A 24,688-nucleotide genomic window follows, 5' to 3' on the forward strand; every position below is an offset into this window, starting at 1 on the left:
GCTTGACCAGGTTTTCCTGCTCGCTGGCAGCTATCACAGGCCTGCACAAACTTTTTCGTGTCCTTAAAGATTGTAGGCCAATAGTACCCTGCCTGTAGTATTTTATGTGCTGTTCTCTTGTCGGCAAAGTGCCCCCCGCATGGTCCACTGTGACAAGCCTTTAAGATGTCTAGGATCTCATCCTCTCGAATACACCTTCTGATTTGCATGTCTGCCCCTGTATGGAATAAATGGTCTCCAATCCACGAAAATCGTGTGCTTTTTTGAACAATTTGCTTTCGTTCCGGAGGGGTTAGGTGTTTTGGTAACTTACCCACTGCAAGGTAATTGGCGACGTCAGCATACCAGGGTGTTCGAATGGCAATGGCAAACAGATGTTCGTCAGGGAATTGATCTTCCACGGCTGCTGCTTCGATTGATTTGGGTATTCTTGAGAGGAAGTCGGCTACAGGGTTCTCCTTGCCAGGTCGATCCTTAATTGTGATGTCAAACTCCTGCAACAGGATCAACCATCGAGTTACTCTAGCATTCGTGACAGGTTTGTTTGCTAGATATTTAATAGCAGAATGATCTGTATATAACACAACAGGGTAACCTGTAATATAATGCCTAAATTTATTAACAGCATGAATTACAGCGAGAAATTCCTTTTCAGTAACAGTATAATTGAGTTCGGCAGAGGATAAATTTTTGCTAATATAGTAAATAGCGTATGGCTTCTTATCCTCTTCTTGTCCTAGGACTGCACCGATTGCTGTATCCGAGGCATCCGATGAGATCTGGAATGGCAGATTCCAGTTTGGTCCTCGAAGGACTGGAGCTATTGACAACAACTTTTTCAATTCTTTAAAAGCCTGGTCGCATTTATCTGTCCACAAAAAATCGACATTACCTGTCAGAGCATATAGAGGTGCTGCAATTCGTGAATAATGTTCTATAAAGCGTCTGTAATATCCGGAAAATCCAAGGAAACTACGTACCTCTGTTTGAGTAGTGGGGGTAGGGATGAGCAAAAGAATTTGAATTTTAGTAGGGTCTACCTGGATGCCAGCTGCTGAAATGTAGTGCCCTAGAATGAGCCCTTCCGTCATCATCATGTAGCACTTCTCGTGGCTCAGGCAGAGTCTGGTAGCAATGCAGCGTTGTAGAACTTTTTCCAGGGTATCCAGAGCTGGATCAAATTCATCCCCATACGGTGTGAAGTCGTCCATATACACCTCAAGTCCATCGTTTATTAGATCTGCAAAAATACTGAGAATAGCCCTTTGAAATGTAGCAGGGGCGTTACATAGGCCGAAGGGTAATACACGATAGGCAAACGTTCCCCAAGGGCACGTAAAGGTAGTTTTATCCTGGTCTTCAGGGGCAATTTGGATTTGGTTATATCCACTGAAGCCATCCAAAAAGGAGAAAAATTTCTTCCCTGCTAACGTGTCCAATACTTGATCTATAAATGGGAGGGGAAAGTGATCCTTTTGTGTAGCCTTGTTTAACTCCCTGTAATCGACGCAAATCCTCCATTTTCCATTTTTCTTGGGTACCACCACAAGGGGAGAGACCCATTTACTGTCAGAGATAGGGTAAATAAAGTTAACATCTAAAAGCTTCTGAAGTTCATCTTTCACTATCTCCTTTAGGTGAGGGTTGAGTCTTCTTTGTGGCTGACGGACAGGTCTTGCATCTTTCTCTATATAGATGTGATGGGTGCATAATTGAGGATCAATCCCCTTCATGTCGGGGTAATCCCACGCAAATGCATCCTTGTATTTTTGTAACAGACTAACAAGTTTTGTCTCTTGATCTGGTGTAAGATTGGCGTTAATATTCAGAGTTTTACCAGGTTCAATTTCCACTACTTTACTATTAGCAACAACAGTTACTGGTATTGTCTGATCATGCGGATCTTTTAAGGGATCTTCTTCTAGTTCACTGTCAAATGCTGCCTCTATCATAAGACACTGCATATGTTTTCTAGCTTCAGTTTGACTAATAAAATTGTTAATGGTGTCGTCTTCTGTTTGATCCTTGAAGTCTAACGCCTTCTGTATAGTTAATGGAGATCTGATGTTGTTAGCAAGATATGATACAGGATAAGAGTTAGTTTTAATCATTGGCAGGCTTGGCTGAGCTGGTGGATATAAAATTAAATTTTTAACATCGGGTCCTTTAGCTATAGTCATGTTTCCCTGCCGGCAGCCTATGTAGGCATCGGCAGTAGCAAGCCAGGGTCTGCCTAGGATTAACGGATGTCCATCTAGTCGGGTTTTAGGATTAATTACCAGGAAATCTGTGGGATACTCCCATGAATCTACGGAAACCATGACATCATTCAGAGTACCTTCTGGTCGAACTACAGATCGATCTGCCAATTCTAACAGAGTAGAGGTAGGTTCTACTGACGTAATGCCAAGCTTTTGGCAGGTGGAGGTTGTCAAAATGTTGATTGCAGCTCCCAGATCGACTAGAGCGTTAGTCAGGGTTTGGCCATAGATTTGAACGGTTACAATTGGGTTCCCGGGATCTTCATATTTGATAGGTGTCTCCTTTCCTGATAATAGGTCGGATAAAGTACCAACTACTTGGACTCTAGGGTTAGTATTTGTATTCCTCCTTGATTTTTTTATGCATAATTCCTTTATGGTTTTCGCATATATAGGAATATCTTGTATAGCTTGGAGGAATGGAATCTTTATATACAAATTTTGTAATTCTCCCAAAATGTCAAAGTCTGGAGGTTGTATAGGTCGAGATATGACTAATCGTTCTGGGAAAGGAGGAGAGGATGTACTTGCTTGTTTATTGTTTTGCTCTTTGTTTTCATCCTCCCGTTGTGGGGGTTGTTCTACTGGTAACTGATTTTCAATATGAATCATTTTGTCTCCCTCTGTTTCTATTATTCGTCCCGATCTTAACTGAAGATCGTTGCACTCCCTTAGGTCAGACTCAATCTCTGATGTGTCTATGATTTGGATAGATTGGACTGGCCTATTATTAGGGTTGGGATTGGGTTGGGCTGGGAGTTGCGGTCTCAGATTAGACTGGGGATTTTGTTGTAAGGCTGGAAGAGTTGGTTGAGGGAGTGGGATTGATCCTGCTGGCTGATATGTCGATCTTGGCCAGCTTGTCTGCCAGGATGAGCCTTGCGAAGTGGAAGGGGTCCACTGTGGAGGATAGGAACTATTCTGCCAATATGGTGGAGGATAAGGGCAGTTTGGCCAACCAAATTGGGACATCCAAGGATTCGGAGTAGGAAACATTTGAGGTGACCAATTTGAAAACGGGGGTTGGGACTGATTTTGCCACATGTTCTGTTGCTGTGTACTGAACTGCGGGGGTTGAAAAGAAGAGGAGGGATCTGAAAACATACCTGGTTGCCTAGGCTGCCATTGACGACGCTGGTTAACAAAATATGCTGGTTCTGACTCCTCTTCTGCTTCTTTGTATACTGCCTTCAAACCAGGCAGTGAAGGGCAGCTTTCGGTCAGGTGTTCCTTGGTGCAGATAGCACATATTTGGACTGTATCCAGCGGGCATTCCTTATGGCTGTGTTTCTTCCTGCATCGTGGGCAAAAAATGGCTAGATTCTGCTCTGCCTCAGCTTGCTTCTGTTTAGCCTGCACAATGTCAAGTTGTGTAGTTAATGTTCCCAGGATATCAGTTTTAAAATTTTCTAGCAAATTTCCAAGTTCCACCCGTGTTACTCCCTCTGTTAATGTTCTGTTATCTCTGGGGAAGCGATCATATTCCGCTGGTTTTATCCTCGTGCTGCCTCTTGAGCTCCTGATACACAGATCAATGATATCAGCAAAATTTTCCTGAAAAATGTCTCCTTTCCCCATGATGTTTAACGTTTCGATCCATTGCTCTCTCATACCTCTAATTAATGCAGTTTTCAACACGTTATCAGGCAGAGGTAGTGATGCATAAGGGGATCTTTGCAAGTTATATTGGAAACATTCCACATATTCTTCTAAGGTTTCGTTTGGTCTGGCTGACATTTGAAAGATTTCATCTTTTAATTCCCTCGATCTACAGTAATCTTGGTATTTCTTTAAAAAGGCTTCTTTCATTTGATCCCAATTGTTAATAACCCCACCACCTAAGCCCATAAACCATCTCAACGCGGCCCCTTTTAATGTAGAGGGGAACAATTTCAGTTTTTGGGGATCGGTGGTGTAATCGTATCCTCTACATAATACATCAAATTCGAACAAGAAGGCGTCCGGATCTTCTGATGTGAGGCCATGAAATGTGGGAATATGCTGGAGAGGAATGGCTTTCATGGGCGCATTTTCTGCAGAATCTACTATCGGATATTGCAATGTGGAGGTCTGGGTGTTTGGCTGATTCTGCGCCATGGGATCGAATATATGCCAGTAATCTTCAGGAATTTCCAAGAGAGTGTTCCTTGGTTGAGGAGGGGTAGTCTTAACAGGGATTGTCTTGACACCACTCCCTTGATCAGGGATGATAATGGCCCCAACTGTCTGCGGTGAATGAATTCCTTCAACAAGGATTTTCACAGCGCTTCCCTTGTCCGGGCTATTCAAAGGCTGGTTTAATTCAATAGGAGATCTAGGTTCCTCAATTTCCCCTGTTTCTCCTTCTCCTTCACAAAGGTTACTTTGGGTCCCTTCGTGCAATGGTCCAGGAGTCAAATTTTCAATTTCTTGAAAATCCTGCTCCTCTGTTCGACTGTGCACCTCAGCAAAGGCTTCAGATGGTGATCCCGAGGCCTGAAGGGAACTAGTAGGCTGTTTAGAATTGACTTTCTTATAACCTACTGATGGCTGAGAGTCGGCTTTCTTATAGATTTCGTCTATAAAGGTTGTTCGTCCAAGGGTCACCGGCCCCTTGGCTTTGGATGGAGGTTTTTGATCTTTTTCTAATTTTTTCTGCTTAGTCATGCACTCCAATTAAACTGCTAAATCCTATTTAACCAGCAATTCTACTAAGAGAGCGGACGGTGGAGCAGGGCTTTTACATGCTCCGTACGCAGGTTCTTACCTTCCGTTTTTAAAATCCAACTCCCTCCTAGCAGATTTGCGCACTACTCTATAAAGGACAAATGGCTATTACCCCTTCCCCGGCAATGGCGCCAAAATGTAGAGCGATAACTAGGGTCTCTCACACCACCAATTATTCCACATTATTAAGTCAATCCGGGATCGTTTTGTTCTTTCAAGGAGTAACTCAATCCGAGGCTGTTCTGTCCAAGTAGTGCTCGGTAGTATAGCGTTCTAATGATTTGAAAGGAAACAAACACTAAGCTGTAACTAAACCAATTCAGAAATGAAATCACACAAGGCAAATGATCAGTCAAGGGTACGGAACCAATAACCCTTCCCTTTAGAAACTGATAAAGAAAGGAAACCAAAGCATGGGCTTATAGGTCAGGGAGCTAGGCAGCGTCTTGCTGGGCTCACGACAGCCTTAGGCCTGCTATCACGCGAAAGCAATAAAGGCAGATTAACGAAAGTAAAATGGAACAGCAATTCTTAAAATGGAACAACAGTAATGAAATGGAACAGCAGTAATGAAATGGAACAGCAGTAATGAAATGGAACAGCAAACTATCATAAACAGGAAACGTCAATCATATAAAATGGAACAGCAAACCCAAATGGAACAGCAACCCAAATGGAACAGCAAATCCAAATGGAACAGCAAACCCAAAAGGAACAGCAAATCCAAATGGAACAGCAAATCCAAATGGAACAACAACCCAAATGGAACAGCAAACCACGAAGTATGTACACGGTCTATACTACTGTAGCGATCCGAGAGTAATGTATGATGCGACTATGTTTCTGAACAAAGTGATATTATCTTCAAGCCTCACAAATACTTATTTCATATGAATCCAATAATGATAACATTCATACCAATAACTTGCTGTGGAAATGGATGCAATTCGAATAGATTCAGTTTGTGTAATACAGAGACATGAATTAAAGAACTTATTCGGATTCAAGTATTAATTAAGAAGCATAGTCTATCATAGCAAGGATATATCGGATTACTGTAATAAAAGAAATAAGCAAACCACACAAATCACCGTATGATACAACAGCAAGTGACCGTCGGAGCTGGGCCCTTGGCTACGATGGTACACTGCTTAGAGTTACTTTAGATGCAGAAATGAAGTGAACACCAAATCCTTTATATTGATTGCATTAACAAAAGTGTACAAAATCAGATCTTACAAAAGCTCAGTGATCAAAATCGTTCTGAGTTTATAATTATAATAACAGTCGTCCTTTTTTCTCCCCCCACGCTCGATGGCGTGGTACCTTTATATAACAGAAATGACGAAGATGTCTAGATACAAAAGATAAGCTTAAAGCAGCGATCCCTCAGGATCGAAGATCCTGAGGGATTCGCTAATCGTTCGGGTCTCCTCTTTCCTTCTTGCGTTCTCCGTCACGGTGCCCTGCATTCTTTTCCTGGATTATTCGGCTCCAATTTTACTTGATCTTGTCCGCATCCGGTTCCCTGTCGACGGGGCAGCAGTTACTTTCCTTGCGCTTCTTATGTTTACTCGATAATTCCCTATTTCCGCGTCCTTCTGCATAGAAAACATCGATTATTAGTGATTGAGCTTCGTTTGTCCATTTTCACACAATTTACCAAAACCCTTATATTTTTAGGCTCATAATGCAGAAAATATTAGAAATAGTATTGAAAAACCGCTAGATTACTTATAAAAAAACATACCTTCCAGGTGCTCCACACCACTCTAGGGCTAGAGGGGTTGCCTTTGTCCGCAGAGGGAACACTTTCCTGCATCACAAATGGTTCGAGCTTAGAGTAGAATTCTAAGTGTCTTGGGTTGTAGTAGTAGGAAAAGGCTCTACAGCTGAGTGTGCAGAGGCCTAGTAGAGTCTGAAACTGAGTGCGTGGTCCCCTGCAGCTGAGTGCACAGGGCGGTGATGGGTTTATAAGCAAGATTGAAGATTAACAAAAGAGTAGTTGATTTCTATTTCTGTGTATTTGTTGTGCATTATCTTCTTTATGTTTGTATTCAATTATGTATTGCAAACACTGATATAATTGATAAATATGCTATAATAACCATAAATCTTTTGCACACGAGTTAAGTAATCGATTAATTAGCAAGGATCACGGGTAATATACAGGTTGTGCCCTGAGTAGGGCTGCGCGGAAGCCGCACCGCAGGTCGCGAAGGGATCACAAGTGCACACAACGACAGGTCAGACTGTGGACCTCCAGAAGCCCATCAGATATCCAAAGGGTGTGGAAAACTAGTTCTAGCACCCTCCCATACTACTTTGGGTGAGACCTCAGTCTGTGCTCCACGTACTGTTGCCGAAAGGGCCAGTAGTACTAGGATTTTCTTGGCTAAATCAACTTTGAACCTAGGTCAGGCCCCACTAGGCAAACAAATGGTTCCGTTGCCAGGACTGGGATTTGCATAAAGGATGTCTGATGTCGTGCCACTGGAACCCTATAAAGAAAGAAATTTAAGAGTGGTTGGAAAAGAAGATTCACGAGTTCGCGGTGCAGGAAAATAGAAATCCGTGAGTATCTAAGGAGCAGTGGTTGGATCACTACTTGTACACTAAAATCCACAAAATTTTCTTTGAATCTTTTCCATTTGAGCTGTATGAGTGGATCGCAAAGTTATCAAATAGACAGGGAAGGTATAGGCTCGAAAAACCAATAGTGTGGACTCTGGAACTAGTGTGCAGACTAGAAGCCTCAGAAGATAAGATATCGTGAGCTATGGACCACTGGCTTGACCGAATAATAGGAGGATTTATCACTGAGTTTGCGATAGACACGAACATCAGCTACAACAAGGTAGAGTGATGTTTTCTCAAGTGACCGCAAAGTAAGTACGTTAAATATTTGAACACTTGGATTAAGATGCTATTATGTGAAAAGTGGGTTATGCAAATAAATTAATGTTTGGGACTACGCGGAGTGGAAAGATATATAGAAGCGGAAGCAGTGAAGAATTAAAAAACAAGCCCTTAATTTCACCCTCACGGGAGAGCAAGGACGAGCTCGCAAAGGTTTCTACGAGAAGCGTGGTCAGTTTGATAAGGAAACGAATTTCGTGTTTACTACCTCCACCCACACTACCACCCACTTCACCCCCATCACCTCCATCTCCACCCACTCCACCTCCGCCACCTCTACAGTTCAGTATGGCGAGCATGATCAAACTACCAGTATTCAGAGGAGTAGGGAATGAATATCCAGACCAATTCTGGTTCTTGGTAAGATCAATATGGGAAGCACAGGGCGTCGTGGATGATAATATTAAAAAGGCTACACTAATGACCGTGTTGCAGGATCGCACATTAATGTGGTACATCAAGAATTATAATGACCACCCGAACGTAGGAATTGCAGAGATCCAGACCGCGTTGAACAGGGAATTTAGCAGGCCAAAGTCAGAGATGCAATCAATCATTGGGTTTAAAGAGATCGCGATGCTCCTGGGCGAGACCCCCTAGGATCGGGACCAAAGGCTGAAAAGTATGATCCGTGAAGCCAACATGACATTAATGGATGCACAACATCACACATGGTTTGTGGCCTCACTTACACCACACTTAAGGATGGCGCTGTCACAGCAAATAATTTCCACCCAGGCCAAAGCATTGGAGATGACAATGAGGTTGCATGAGACCCCTATACAAGACCTTGGATTGGGATTCCAACAGATCCACATGCAGCTATAGAATTTATGTCTGGAAATGCAAAGTTTGAAATAGGATAGGGCACCTCGGCCAGAGGCGCGCGAGGAAGTATGGTGCATAAAATGCAAAGGCCAGGGCCACGACAAATATTATTGTCTAGTGTTCGCGAACTACTTGGCAGGAGGAGGGCCAATGCCATTAAGACCGGAGGCACAGGTAGGGCCGAGCACAACATATGCATTATGGTGTGCGATCTGCTAGATAGGAGGAAAACATACCACAGATAATTTCCATCTTTTGCAAAAGTATACGCAAACGTCCCAGCAGTTGTTTTGTAATTTCTTCAGGTTGGTAGGCCATGACGAACGCTCCCGCCGAAGCTATGAACTAATGATGGATCAGATCCCTGCCTATAGGGTGCAGGCCGAAACATGAGCCCTCGACACAAATGCAGGGATGGCGCACGCTAGGTTTCAGGGGCGCGGTCGGGGTCGAGGTGGAATGGGACCAAGAAGGGGTCGCGACCAGATAATTTGTTACAATTGCGGAGGGCTAGGGAATTATGCCCGTGATTGTATGAACCTGACTAGCATGTCATGTTGGTACTATAAGCAGTTTGATCATGAGGTGTAAGATTTCCCTTCGCTAATAGTGAAGATGCGCGAAAAGGGGGTACTCCAACCCCCTCCGACCTAGAATTTACAAATGATGAGGTCTAAACCACGAAGAAGACCCAAATGTAAACATGATGTTGAGGAGCAGTGTGACAACGTGAGTGGTTAAAATGCAACAAGATGATGGAGCTTAGTGGAAAGGAGTCGCCTTCACTAAGTGGCTCCGTAGGCTATTTTTGGCGCAAAGTCTATTTTTAGACTATGTCTATTTTTAAACATATGGATCATGGTCTATGAGTTGCAGGATGCTATTTTTGGATGATTGGTCATGTTGGTAAAAATAGATGGACTTCTATTTTTAGACATATGGGCGGTTTCTATTTTTAGACTTCCAGGCTAAAATTAGAACAGTCGAATATGATTGTCTCATAATAATATTTGGACTATAAACATTATCTTATCCTCTTGGAGCAATTCAGTTTGAGCTACAGATGTGGCACATGCAGCTGTCAGAAGGAAATACGATTTTCTTGTGAGTCAGTTGAGCTATTGCATGGTGGACTTCAGTTAGAACTCAAGTGGTTGAGTTTTGGTGGAGTTGATTGAGGAGTTGATGGAGTTGTGTTCAGTTTGACTTAGTTGAACTAGTTGTATTTAGTCTAATTGTAGAATACACTAGTGATGAGTGATGTGAATTAATTATTAATTAATTCACTAATTATTAACTCATAAAGCAACTAAATAATACATCAGTTAACTCAGTGCATGGACAGTTCAATGGAGACAGGTGTTAGAGGTTGAGATTGCTATCAGTTGTGACTATAGTTGTGCATGAGATTTGCACAATCAATGGGATTGAGTAATGCCAATGAGGAATGCATGGTTCAGCCAAGGAAATACGAGTTTGCTTCAGCCATTCATCATTATTCTCATGCAGGATTGCACAGTGGAGGCAGGCAAGCAGCGGAGGAGATTTGAACTTGTGATTGATTCAGATCTGAGCTAGTTTGTGTGTAACAGGTGGAGATAGTACTGAGTACTTGTGGAGGAGTATTGTACTATGTATTGTTACATGTTCTAAATCATTATAATATACAGATAGTGTGGGGTTTTCAGCTGTATGCTTTCCCCGGGTTACATACTGTGTTAATGTGTGCATGAGATTGATGTTTCATTGTTTTTTGATACTGTTAAATTGATGATCAACGTATAGGAGATTATGTATTGTGCATGTATTCCACAATAGTGTATAGTCGAGATAATATTTGTGAATAAGTGTTTATTATTCAAAATTTCTACATGGTATCAGAGCAGTTGATCATCAGATCTATTATTCAGAAAGTGTTTACATTTTATTTCTTCAGGCAGAGTCTGTAATCGGACCAGGTAGCCTCTGGATTCATCCTTCCTTTGGAAGGTGAGATATCCAGCAAAAGCCCATACAGTCAATCTCTGTACGAGAAATACTTTGTTCTCACGAATTTTAGATCAAAAGTGGTTGAGTTTTGAGCTGGTGGAATTCGAATTTGCAGCAGTGTTTTCTTGGTGTCAAAGTTGAAATGTCTTTCAACGGATTGCGATTGGAGTATGCTCTTGAGGGTAGCTCGAATTATATTGCATGGAAAGACAGGATGGAGGCATTGTTAGATGATAATGGGTTGAAGGAGTTCATAGAGGCTGAGGTCCCAAAACTTACTGATGCTGCTGAAGCTGTGGCTTGGCAAAAGAAGACAGCAAAGTGTCGAAGGATTCTGTTGGAGGGCGTTAAGGATCACATTGTGTCTAGCCTGCATGGAAAGGCTTCTCCATACTTGATGTGGAAAGTGTTGACAGATCTATTCCAAAGCAAGAGTGACCAGAGGAAGCTGGCACTCAAAGATAAACTCAGAAACATCAAGTGTGAGAAGGGAGACAGTATGCCCAAGTATCTCACGAAGTTCACTCAGTGCAGGGATGAGCTGGGAAGTGTGGGGGTGACTGTCGATGATGAGGACTTGGTGAGCTTGGTTCTCCTTGGTCTTCCGAAGAGTTGGCATTCCTATAAGGACTCTGTCAATGGTCGAGAAATTGCCAGGGTGGGAGAGACTTTGGTTGGATCTTGTGCAAGAGGAGATCAGGCGGAATACATGGTACGGATCTTCATCAAAGGTATCTGATGAAGAAAATTGCGCTTTGGCTACCAAAGCGAAGAAGGGGAAGGAGAAGGTTTCTCTTTCTGAATCCAGTTCTTCCAATTATGGGAAGAAGGTTGACAAGTCGAAGGTGAGATGCTTTCGTTGTCATGAGTTGGGCCATTATGCTACTAATTGCCCAAAAACGAAATCCAAGAAGGGATCCGGGGAAGGATCTAAAGGTGAGGCACTTGCTTCATAGTTTGAGTTGGATTTCACACTCTTCGCATGCATGGTTTCATCCATGGTGGGAAGTTGTTGGTTTCTTGACAGTGGAGCTTCTTTCCACATGACCAGTGACAAGAGTTTGTTCAGTACTTTAGAGGAGAAAGATCTCCTGATACTCATAGCGATGGGTAATGATGAGAAGTATAGTGTCTCAAGTGTAGGCACGATTATTTTTCAGAGGGAGTATGGAGCTCGCCTTACCTTGACCGATGTCAAGTATGTACCAGGACTGAAGAGAAACTTGTTGTCGATCGCGATGCTGGAAGATAGAGGCTATGATGTAGTCTTCAGTAAGGGAAAGGTTTTCCTTAGACACATCATCGCTAGATAGGTGAAGCAGATTGGTTCACGGGTCAAGAACCTGTATGCTCTTGAGGTTCAAGATGCATGCAAAGCCTTGAGTAGTGAGGCAACTGATGGAGACTTGGTGGTTGAGAGGGAGCGTATATTACCTCTCAAAATGCAGAGCCAGAAGAAGTCTCAGACGATTGTGGAGGAGCCACAATTGGTGCAGTAGCTTCAGGAGGTTGTGGAGGAGCCACAACAAGGGAAGCTGAGTGGAGATCGAGTAGAGACATCTACTCATGTAGAGACCTCCAGTAGGGGGAAACTTCGAGCCAGGTGGGCTGAGGGATCGCATGCAGCCATACCTCCAGGTAGGAGGTGGGGCGATATAGAGTGATTGTTCCAAGGAAGAGGGGCAGGATCCTTGAGGTACCCAACCTCTTGGATGAGACCTTGCTACGGGAGCCCCGATGTGGAGTAGTAGGAACTGATTGATTGGGTAGAGACAGATGCGGATGGAGTGGCAAAGAGAGCGACAGTGTAGGGAATCCCAGGACAACGCATAGCTAGCAGGTTGCAACAATGCGAGAGGCACAAGTGTTTTGCACAATGCTAGGTGTCACAGAGAAGTGTGCAATGGTGCGAGATGCATGGAGATGTTGCGGTAGCATAGATGTCAGAGAGGGAGCACTTGTCAGCAGCAGGTAGAGCTTCAGCATCAGAGTATGTTCCTAGCCCAACAGAGTGGTCAGTTGGGAGTGTTTTTGTTCCAAGTGTTGTTGGAGCAAGTGGACCGGGCAAATGTGTTGCATGCAGAACATTCTAGAGTTGCAGGATAGGGGTTGCAGATAATCCATATATTGTTGAGAGGGAGTGTTGAAAATGAAACAAGATGATGGAGTTTAGTGGAAAGGAGTCGCCTTCACTAAGTGGGCCCGTAGGCTATTTTTGGCGCAAAGTCTATTTTTAGACTATGTCTATTTTTAGACATATGGATCATGGTCTATGAGTTGCAGGATGCTATTTGTGGTTGATTGGTCATGTTGGTAAAAATAGATGGACTTCTATTTTTAGACATATGGGCGGCTTCTATTTTTAGACTGCCAGGCTAAAAATAGAACAGTCGAATATTATTGTCTCATAATAATATTTGGACTATAAACATTATATTATCCTCTTGGAGCACTTCAATTTGAGCTACAGATGTGGCACATGCAGCTGTCAGAAGGAAATACGCTTTTCTTGTGAGTCAATTGATCTATTGCATGGTGGACTTCAGTTAGAACTCAAGTGGTTGAGTTTTGGTGGAGTTGATTGAGGAGTTGATGGAGTTGTGTTCAGTTTGACTTAGTTGAACTAGTTGTACTTAGTCTAATTGCAGAATACACTAGTGATGAGTGATGTGAATTAATTATTAACTAATTCACTAATTATTAACTCATAAAGCAACTAAAGAATACATCAATTAACTCAGTGCATGGACAGTTCAGTGGAGACAGGTGTTAGAGGTTGAGATTGCTATCAGTTGTGACTATAGTTGTGCATGAGATTTGCACAATCAATGGAATTGAGTAATTCCAATGAGGATTGCGTGGTTCAGCCAAGGAAATACGAGTTTTCTTCAGCCATTCATCTTTATTCTCATGCAGGATTGCATAGTGGAGGTAGGCAAGCAGCAGAAGAGATTTGAACCTGTGATTGATTCAGATCTGAGCCAGCTTGTGTGTAACAGGTGGAGATAGTACTGAGTACTTGTGGAGGAGTATTGTACTATGTATTGTTACATGTTCTCAATCATTATAATATGCAGATAGTGTGGGGTTTTCAGCTGTATGCTTTCCCCAGGTTACATACTATGTTAATGTGTGCATGCGATTGATGTTTCATTGTTTTTTGATGCTGCTAAATTGATGATCAACGTAGAGGAGATTATGTATTATGCATGTATTCCGCAATGGTGTATAATCGGGATAATCTCTGTGAATAAGTGTTTATTATTCAAAATTTCTATAGGGATATGATAAAGGGAAGTAGCTAGAAGAAAGCGCGTGGGTTCGTAAGGCTCCTACAAAGGAACCCGAGTTTGATTTAGAATGCGCGAAGGAGACATTCATGGAAGCTAAGAAGAGCTTTACAGAGGCTTCCACTTCAGGTAGTAAGGATCAACTAGAACTAGGGATGGATCCTTCAATGCTCACTACCTTTCTAGAGACATGCATGAAACTGTTGCCTGATAATAAGGCAGTCAAAGGACTACATGAACTTATTACTAGGTGCGCGGGACCAAGAGAACCCCACGTGGTCCAAAAACTGGGAAAGCATGCATTGCACATAGGAAGGGAGATGAGGTTGACTGCACAAAAAGGCGAATACGAAATGGATAAGGTAATCCTGGACCTGGGTTCGGACGTGAATGTACTACCAAAGCAAATGTGGGAATGCATGGGCAGACCCGTGTTGCAATGGTCCCTATTCAATTACAGATGGAAAACCAACAGAAGATTTTGCCCATGGGAAGATTGCAAGGGGTAACAGTTGATATTGAAGGCGTGAGCGCACAGGCAGATTTTGAAGTGATAGAGATTGTCGATGACAGTAATCCCTATCCCGCACTGCTAGGAATAGACTGGGCTACCAATATGAATGGAGTCATAAACCTGAAGAAACGCAAAATGATCTTTGAGAAAAAGTCTCTACGCGTAGTAGTACCACTACACCCAGTCGAAGGAGCGCGATACATTGAGCCGGTGCACGATGACGATAGTGATGACAATCTCGACTGTATCTACAAAATAACTGCTCAAGGAGAAGATTGGATGAATCCAACTGCGGATGGAAGGTTTTTGTGGGAAAGCGAAAGCTCGTGCACCTTGGATTCATACGAAGAGATAGAGAGATGGTAGAATTGGCTGCACGAAGTAACAATGCTAAACTACAACATGATGATTAGGTCATTGCGTTGCGTAAAAACCGAGGCAAGGGAGCTGTCGACATATGATGGATTGTTAGCGGTGAATGAATTTATGAGCAAATTCAAAAGTGCAGTACCAGAGTAGTAGCGGTTCGATGTACTGAAATGGGCATTGCGCGCAACACCCGCACGATGGTGGGGTACACATTAAGGAAATTTTGAAGACTGGTGCAGATGTAGAAGGATGATGCGCCTGTGGTTTGGACAACCCTGAGAATGACTAGTAGACAAATATGATAGACGAGATGATCCACGCATGCACCTCGCGAAATGGACCAAGGTCTATGGGAAAGAGCCACAGCCTGAATGTGTGCACCTATTCTACCATACCCTAGACATCATACCCATGAATTGGTATACAGAGACAGAGCTACGCCATGGTATGGGCGAATGGGATGTCTTGCATGACAGATTCTTGTTAACATTCACATTTGAAGATCTTTGGTCCAATACTGTGGATGATGTGCTAGAAGCAGTGAAAGTCGCTATCTTTAAAATACCACAGGAGCCAATGGAAGTACTTTAGTTAGAATGGGTGGTATAGTTAAGTAGCGCACTTGAGTGTTATAACGTGAATTTTGAGGAGGATGATGAGGACCCACAAAACATTAACATTTCAGAAACAAAAGGCTCTTGCGAGATTCACGGACCATCACTTGCAGACCACAACATCACTGTGCCGCTAAAGACAAAGTAGGTCAACATTGGAACAGGGGCGGAACCAAAATACGCAACGCTTGGGGACTATTGGGACGATGCCAGGGTCGATAAGGTCGCTGAGTTACTCCGTGAATACCAAGACCTGTTCTCAACCAAAATTACAAACTTAAAAGGGATCGTGGGCGATTTATGGATGATGAGGATCACCCTGAATCCTGACGCGAAGCTAGTTAAGCAGTAGCCTTATTGCTTGAATCCAAAGTATAAAGAAAAGGTCCGCAAAGAATTAGACAAAATGCTCCCAGCCGGAATTATTTAACCAGTGGAAGAATCCAACTAGGTGAGTCCTATGGTGGTACAGGAGAAAAACAGAAGGGTGAAATAAGAATATGTGTAGACCTCAGGAACCTGAACGATGCCTGTGTACACGACCCATTCCTAGAACCATTCACAGATGAAGTACTAGAGAATGTTGGCAGTCAGGAAGCATACTCGTTCATGGATGGGTTCTCAGGGTACCATCAGATCAAGATCGGGCCAGAAGATAGGAGCAAAATGACCTTCACAACATAATGGGGATGCTTTCAATACACTGTGATGCAAGTTGGACTGAAGAATGCTCCAGCTATATTTTCGCGCATCGTGGTAGCTGCATTCAAAGAATACATCCACAAATTTTTAGAGGTCTATCTAGATGATTGGACTGTGTTTGGATTAGTTAAGCACCATGTAGAAATCTTACGTTTGATGCTAGATACTTGCCACCGACACCAAATTGCGCTGAACCTGAAGAAGTATACATTCCTCATTCCCTTTGGAAACTTGCTGGCACATGTGGTTTGCAAACAAGGATTGATGGTGGACCCTGCAAAAATTGTTGTTATCCTGAATTTGGAAGCACTGTGAAGTGTTAAACAATTGCGTGCTACCTTGGGACACACTGGATACTATATGAAGTTCATTAAAAGTTATGCCCAAAAAACCGCGCCGATGGAAAAGCTATTGAAAAAAGATGTTACATATTGCTGGAATGATGATTGCATGAAGAGTTTGGATGTCCTAAAGGGGAAACTGGCCTCCGCACCAATCTTGGTCTTCCCAAAATGGGATGTGGAATTTCATGTACATGTTGATGCGTCATGTATCGCATTGGGATCCGTACTCACACAGGAGGGCACAGAGGGTGTGGATCACCCGATCGCATCTGTGAGTCAAAGATTGTCCAAAGCAGAAAAAAACTACTCTACCACCGAATGTGAGGGGTTGGAAATGGTGTATGCGCTCCAGACATACCGACACTATTTACTTGGCGAACATCTCAAGATGTATACCGACCATTCCGTGTTGAAATACTTTGGTGAGCAAGCCTGTGTTGGGGGGGCACATATGCAGATGGATTTTACTATTTCAAGAATATGGTTTTTAGGTCATAGTCAAGCCGAGATGCTTAAACGTAAGACCATACCACTTGTCATGAATTGAGACGGGCGAGGAACCAACAAATTTGGAGGAGGGACTACTTGATGCACAGCTCTTTGTAGTACACGTCGTGAAGGACACTTCGAAGACATAGTCCATTTTCTAACAACAGGGACTGTGCTAAAGGAGTACTTAATCCAATAGAAGTAGGAATTAGTGGTGTGTACGATAGACCTTTCTGTCATCGCGGGACACCTCTACAAGATGGGCAACGATGAGGTATTGCAAAGATACGTACCTGAATTTGAATGAGGTTAGATCCTCACGGAAGCACATGGGGGCGCTACAGGAAGACACTATGCAGGATGCGCGACCACACAAAAGATACTTCGTGCAAGGTTATGGTGGCTGACCCTGCACCAGGATTCAAAAGTGCATTGTAAGGCCTACGATATATGTCAAAGGATGGGAAAACCATTAGGAAGGGATGAGATGCCACTAAATCCCCAAATGACACTGCAACCATTTTATAAATGGGCAATCAACTATGTGGGCCCAATCAAACCTCAGGGAAAGATGGGTGCACGCTACATCATCACCGCGATGGAGTACCTGACACGATGGGCAGAAGCACAACTAGTCAAGGACTGCACAGCTGCTACGATTACAAAGTTCTTGTTCGAAAATGTGTTGACACGATTTGGCTGCCCGAAAATATTAATGAGTGATCACAACACACTTCTTGAATGAAACCATCAGCGCTTTCACAGAAGATTTCCAGGTATATCACCAGAAAAGTACACCATACCAACCACAGGCCAATGGAACAGTACAAGTATTCAATAAAAAACTGGAGACTGCACTAACCAAAGTATGTAACACACAATGGGACGATTGGGACCTGCATGTACCCGTTGTGTTATGGGCGTACAGGACAACATGCAAGAAATTGAAGGGACAGACACCCTTCCATTTGGTCTATGGTACAGAAGCAGTCATGCCGATGGAATATATCGTACCTAGTTTGCAAATAGCAGTGTTCACAGGCATGACAGACCACGAAGCTCTGGAAGAAAGGCTCGTGGAATTAGAAGAACTCGAGGAAGAACGGTTTTTGGCTAGATTTCACCAACAGGTACAAAATCAACGTGAAAAGGCCTGGCATGACTGCCATATCAAGTTGCACACCTTCAAGGTAAACGACTTAGTGCTACTATATGAAAACAAGTTCGAAAAATTTTCAGGAAAGTTCAGAATGCACTGGTTGGGACCATATGTGGTAAAAGAGGTCACAGACAGAGGCACGGTCCAGCTAGTCAAACTTAATGGAGAACCCTTCCCAAGAAAAGTAAACGACAGTCGCCTAAAGCCCTACATGGGTGGGTCGGCTATCTGACTAATCGACCGAAGCACAGTCTTCACGACCCGAGGAGCTGGACAAGGGCGCAGGACTATAAACACAAGCACTAGCAACTGATACCAAAGAAAGGACACAAGTCAGACATAGATGATGCAAAAGCAACAGAAGAGCACATACAGCAGGTCCAACAAATAGTAGAATAGTGCGTCACGAACCTCTGGGCAGTGCAGGATCAGTTGGAGGGGCTCCATGCCAAGATTTCTACACCAGCAAAGTGACTCGGGACGAGTCATGATGATTATGTTGGGGGCTTGTTGGGAATGGAATCCCCCCACAACAGGTTTTTGGGGCTCAAAGCCCAAGTTTTGGTTAGAGATGTTGTAAAACTCTGTGAATTGTGGGTGCAGAGCATGAAGTGTACAATTGATTCATAGGGTTGTCCGCCCTAAACATTGTATTGTAAAATAGTGCAAAGTCGGCCTACCCATGGTTCGCGGACCATGGGATTGTATAAATAGAGTGAGGGTCTAAGTTGTAAAGTTAGTCAACGAGTGATGGATAGAGAGAATACCAAAGGAATGGTTCAATCTTAGAGTAGCATTCTAAGAGTCTTGGGTTGTAGTAGTAGGAAGGAACTCTGGAGCTGAGTGCACAGAGGCCTAGTAGAGTTTGCAGCTGAGTGCGCAGACCCTTGCAACTAAGTGCGCAGGGCAGTGACGGGTTTTTAAGCAAGATTGGAGATTAATAAAAGATAAGTTGATTTCTATTCCTGTGTATTTGTTGAGCATTATCTTCTTTATGTTTGTATTCGGTTATGTATTGCACGCACTGATATAGTTGATAAATATGCTGTAATAACCATAAATCTTACGCACACGAGTTAAGTAATCGGTTAATTAGCAAGGATCATGGGTATTATATGGGTTGCGCCCCAAGTAGGGCTGCGTGGAAGCCGCACCGCAAGTCGTGAAGGGATTGCAAGTGCGTACAGCGACAGGTCAGAATGCGGACCTCCAGAAGCCCATCAGACATCCCAAGGGTACAGAAACCTGGTTCTAGCACCCTCCCATACTACTTCGGGTGAGACCTCAGTCCTCGCTCCTCAGACTGTTTCTGAAAGGGCCAGTAGTACCGGGATTTTCTTGGCTAAATCACCTCAGAACCTGGGTCAAGCCCCACTAGGCCAACAATGGGGTTGATGGAAAACATCTTGCATCCGTTCACAAATGCATTCGTGTTAGTGTACTTGGCCGACATCCTCATCTTCAACTAGAGTTGGGAAGAGCACCTCCACCATATTTTATAGGTCCTACAAACCCTTCAACAACATAAATTGTGTGCCAATCTAGAGAAATTCACTTTTGGTATGACCCAGGTTCAATATCTAGGGTACATCACACATGAGCGGGTTTTGCATGTGGACCCAACCAAGATAAAAGTTATTCAGGATTGGCCAGCCCCAACCACTCTAACACAACTCCACAAATTTTTGGGTCTTGCCAATTTATATCGTAGGTTCATGTTGGGGTTCTCTCATATCACTTGGCATTTGAGTCAAGCCACCAAAGGTGGAGCGAAAGAAAAAATATTTTGGTCTAAATCCCAACAGAAGGGATTTGACAAGTTGAAGCATCATCTTTTCTCTGCACCAATGCTCACATTATTAGACCTATAGCAACCATTTGAGATTGAGACAAATGCCTATGACTATGTTATTGGTGTAGTTCTTACTCAACAGGGTATCCAATGGCATATCACAGTGAGACACTTTCAAACACAATCTGAATGTATCCAACCTATGACAAAGAGATGTATTCAATTGTGCAGGCCTACCAACAATGGAAGCATTACATTATAGAGAAGGAAACATTCATCCACACAGACCATCAACCCTTGCAGTTCATACAAACATAAGGAAAATTATAGAACGATCGCCAATAGAAATGGTCCACATACTTGCAATAGTTCCATTTGAACAAGTACAAGAAGGGAAGCGCCAATAATGTTGCAGATTGCCTCAGCCAACTACTAGTCATGGTGCTGACCACTATGATTGACTCTTGTGGACACGAGATTTTGGGGTGGCCACATCTTTACAAGAGTGATCTAGAATTCGACAACGCATACCATATTCTCCTAGAAATCAAGCAAGTTCCTAATTTTCACCTCCAAGGTGGAGTGTTATGCCACCTATGACAACTTTGTGTCCCTTCGAGCGAGCATGCCAAGATGATTTGGGAGGCGCACTATAGTCAGGCCGTTGGACATTTCGAAGTAGAGAAAATAGTGGTAGTGCTGCATAAGTATTTTTTATTTTCTGAACGTTCGACAAGATGTTGGGAAGTACATCAGATCGTGCATTGTCTGTGCCATTTCCAAACCGAACATTAAGAAGAAAGTCCTATATACTCCTCTCCCTACTCCTATTCCACTTTTAGAATTCATCTCCATGGATTAAATGTCAGTCCTTCCTTCTACTAAGCATGGCAATGACTGCGTTTTCGTTGTCGTCAATAGATTCTCTAAGATGGTCATTCTGGCGGCCTGCAAGAAAAGTATCACAACATAAGCCATTGCTAAGCTCTTATTTGAATAAGTGTGTGTACACTTTTGGATCCCATAGTCCATTATCTCAAATTGGGATAACAGGTTCCTAAGTACATTTTTGTCAAGCCTATGGTCGATGCTAGATACCAAGCTCACTAAGTCCATGACCTTCCATCCCTAAAATGATGGCCAAACAATGTTCATCAAAAGGATGATCATGCTCATTTTTTGCATGTACAACTCAAAGAATCCACACACATGGGATGAAAGTATTCCTTATGTTTAGCACAATTACAATAGATCTCTCCATAGCTCAACTGGACACAGCCCCTTTCAGGCGGCATTGGGATTCTAGCCACTATGTCCCATTGATGTGGCCATACCATTTGCAGCTACTCAGGAAGATTCAGCTCACGTCTAGGCTGTAGTTGACAGAGATAACAACTTCATTGAGCACATTCAACACATCCACCACTAGATCCATGACATATTGGACAAAGCCAATGCTAATTACAAGCAGCACCATGATCAGCGTCGGGTGCCACGTAGGTTCCAGGTGGGTGACCAAGTCTGGTTACATTGGTAGAAGGATTATCTCATTGGGTCCCACCACAAGGTTCACTTGCTCCAATATGGGCCTTACACCATCACTAAGGCTGCAGGAGACAATTATTTTGAGATCATCATTCCCCCATTCCTTGGCCAGCACCCAGTGTTTAATGTGGACCACCTTTGGTCATACTTTCCACCGTTACAAGACACATTAGACATTACAGAACAATTCACACTAACAAAGATAAACCCAGACTGCATGGAACATGCCAAAATGGATTAGATCATGGACATAGAAATCAAGAACACTCACCAGCAAAATATCCAATTGTATTGGGTTGTCAATGTTGGCCAACTCCTGCACTAAGGAAAGTGGCTCACTAAGGACCAAGTTCAACAGAAGTTTCCCCATCTCATGGAGGCACTCAATGCAATGGGGACCATTGCTTCCTAAGGGGGGAGGACGAATCTAGGCGGATGTTGGTGTCCACCCTCCTATACCACTTGGACCCCCATAGTTGTTTCTTTTCAATTTACTTAACTGCAACACAACTTACTATTTTTGGCAGTTTTTCGGGTCCTAAACTTTTTGATTTGTTTCAACGGACTAAAAGATGTTTTTTAGGGAAAATGGAGAGACTCAAAAAGTTCCAAATCAATTCATGCATTTTCTTTCTTCCTACTCTTCGTGGTATTCAAAATTAGGTATTATGATAGCCAAATGAAGATCGTATGCCAAAGTTACGACCCTAGGAAGTTGACATTCCAACTTACCCCAATGAGGCCCACAAGATTTTGGCGCTTCATCTGCTAGGGTTAGGTTTTTGGATGTTTAGGGTTTCTCATTGTTTCTCAATGATAAAAAGGCTACCAAGCGTCATTGTAACATATTTTAGAGGCACGTAGCCACCACATCTCTTCTCATAGATAAGCTACCATCACCTAAGCTAGTTTATTTCCATATATGTAAGCATATTTCAGTTCTTTGATATTAATGAAATGAAGTTTTATTTCTGCTGCATCTCAATTTTTATGTTTGTATCTATATTACATTGCATTTTGGTATAACTTTGGATCAATGGTATTACAACGGTCTTTTCTTTCTATGCTTTTCTTTTTTTGTCCCTAATGAGGTAAGAGTATAAGGAGTTAGGGCTCGAACTGGTTGAACCTTTGCAAGACTAGCCTTGCAAACTATGACGACCTCCCATGGCAGAAGAAAATGAAGATGATGGAGTATGAGATCCTTTCAAAAAGTTGCTCGAGGAAGCCCTCGAGCAATAGAGGAATGCGATGATGGATAACTTTTCCAAGATCCTTCAGCAACTACCCACATGCGACACATCTTCATCCAGCAGCCACTCTGGAGGCGCCACTCTCTTTAAGGTACAAATCAACTTTGACATTCCAATATTTGAAGACCAGATAGATGCAGACATCGTATACAGATGGTTAAATCTGCTAGAAGGATATTTTTCGGTTCCTGACTTTTCCAATCAGGAAAGGATTACTTTTGCACTCCATAAAGCCACCCCCGATGTCAAGGAGTAGTGGGAAAGATACTATGAACAAAAGGACGAGAGTGAATCCTCACTGTTTTTAGCCGCACCCACTTGTGATTCTTTTTGAGATGCCATCAAGGAATAATATTACCTTGTCAATAGTTATGAAGATAAATACATAAAGTGGACCACACTGCGGCAAGGAAGGGACCAAGATGTGTTAGAGTTCACAGGTATTTTTCATACGCTTCGCAGGAAGTTATGTATCAAGGATTATGAGTGGCTTTTGGTACTCAAGTATCATGGTTGTGTACACAGGTACATCTAGGATGAGATGGATTTCATAGAAATCTCCTCACTTGGCACCACCTATCAATACGTTGTCAAGATCTAGCAGAAATTTAAATAGAAGAAGCAATACTTTGGGTTTATGAATCCAAAACAAGGGAAAGGCACCCCCAAACCGTAGAACAAAGGACAAATCCAAGGCAAGGCAACCTAAGACAACCCACCAAAGCTGCAAGCATAGAAAAACACCACAAAGACAAAGAAGGACACAGGGAAATGGTGTGATTTCCATAAGAGCCCCACTCACAAAACAAGTGAGTGACAAGCCAAGCAGTCACTGGTGTTTGAGTTGAAAGATTACAAATTAGATGCATGTTATGACTCTGAGTTGGAAATCGACAAGATGAACGAAAAAGGGAATCAAATTATTGATGTGGAGCCCAGTGTCACTGTTTGCACCACCAAGCTCAAGAATGTTGATACAAAAGAACTAGAGGAGGAGGAGTGACTCTTCCACTCATCAATGTGGCTGAAGGGTTCTCTATTATAGTTCATTGTTGATAACTTAAGTCCAAAGAACCCCATTTCAGCAAAGGTCATGATGCGGTTGGGCCTACCGAGCACACCACAACCACAGTCAAACACCATCAGGTGGCTTCACCAAGGACGAGATCTTTGCATCAACTAACAGTGTATCCTTACCTATAGCATCAAGCCCTTCACAGATGAGGTACTATGTGATGTAGATCCTCTTGAAGTCTGTGATGTATTATTAGCCCAACCATAATTGTGGAAGTGTCATGCTGTGTATGAGTCTAGGCATCACGGCGTTATTATTTATTTAGGTAATAAGTTATATAGGATATTGGAGGTAGCACAACCTACCACCATCTCTTTAATCTTTGTGAAGTAATGCAGTAAGATCATTTCCCAGACCAAGAAATTTGTCTTCCTTATGATTCGCCCTCAAGACAAGAAGAAGGTTGTGGCCATATTTTCAGCCTCTAGACAAGGCTCCTCCGCTCGACAACAACAAATAGACAAGGTTGTGGAGTACAGGGATATCTTCACCTCACCCATAGGGGTACCCCTACTCTGTCAAGTCAAGAACTCCATTGGTCTGACACCATCGTGCCACTATCCAATGGTCTGATCTATTGATGGTCTCTTCTAGATAATGATGAAATCAAGAGGCCGATTCAGGAGCTATTCCAGAAATGGCACATCAGGCCGAGTTCATCACCTTGTGGGAGCCTGATCGTGTTGGTACAGAAGAAGGACAGGACCTGAAGACTCTATATTGACTATCATGTGTTGAATTTTGGTGGCCGCACACCAATTCCACTTGGACCCCCACCATTGCCTCTTTTAGGTTTTTAGTTTCCTTAATTGTAGCACAGTTTACTATTTTAGCAGTTT

This window comes from Pinus tabuliformis, chromosome 4_1, assembly GCF_031772625.1.
Source record: "Pinus tabuliformis cultivar Carrire ecotype Pingquan chromosome 4_1, CPIR1, whole genome shotgun sequence".
In the NCBI taxonomy this organism is placed as follows: Eukaryota; Viridiplantae; Streptophyta; class Pinopsida; order Pinales; family Pinaceae; genus Pinus; species Pinus tabuliformis.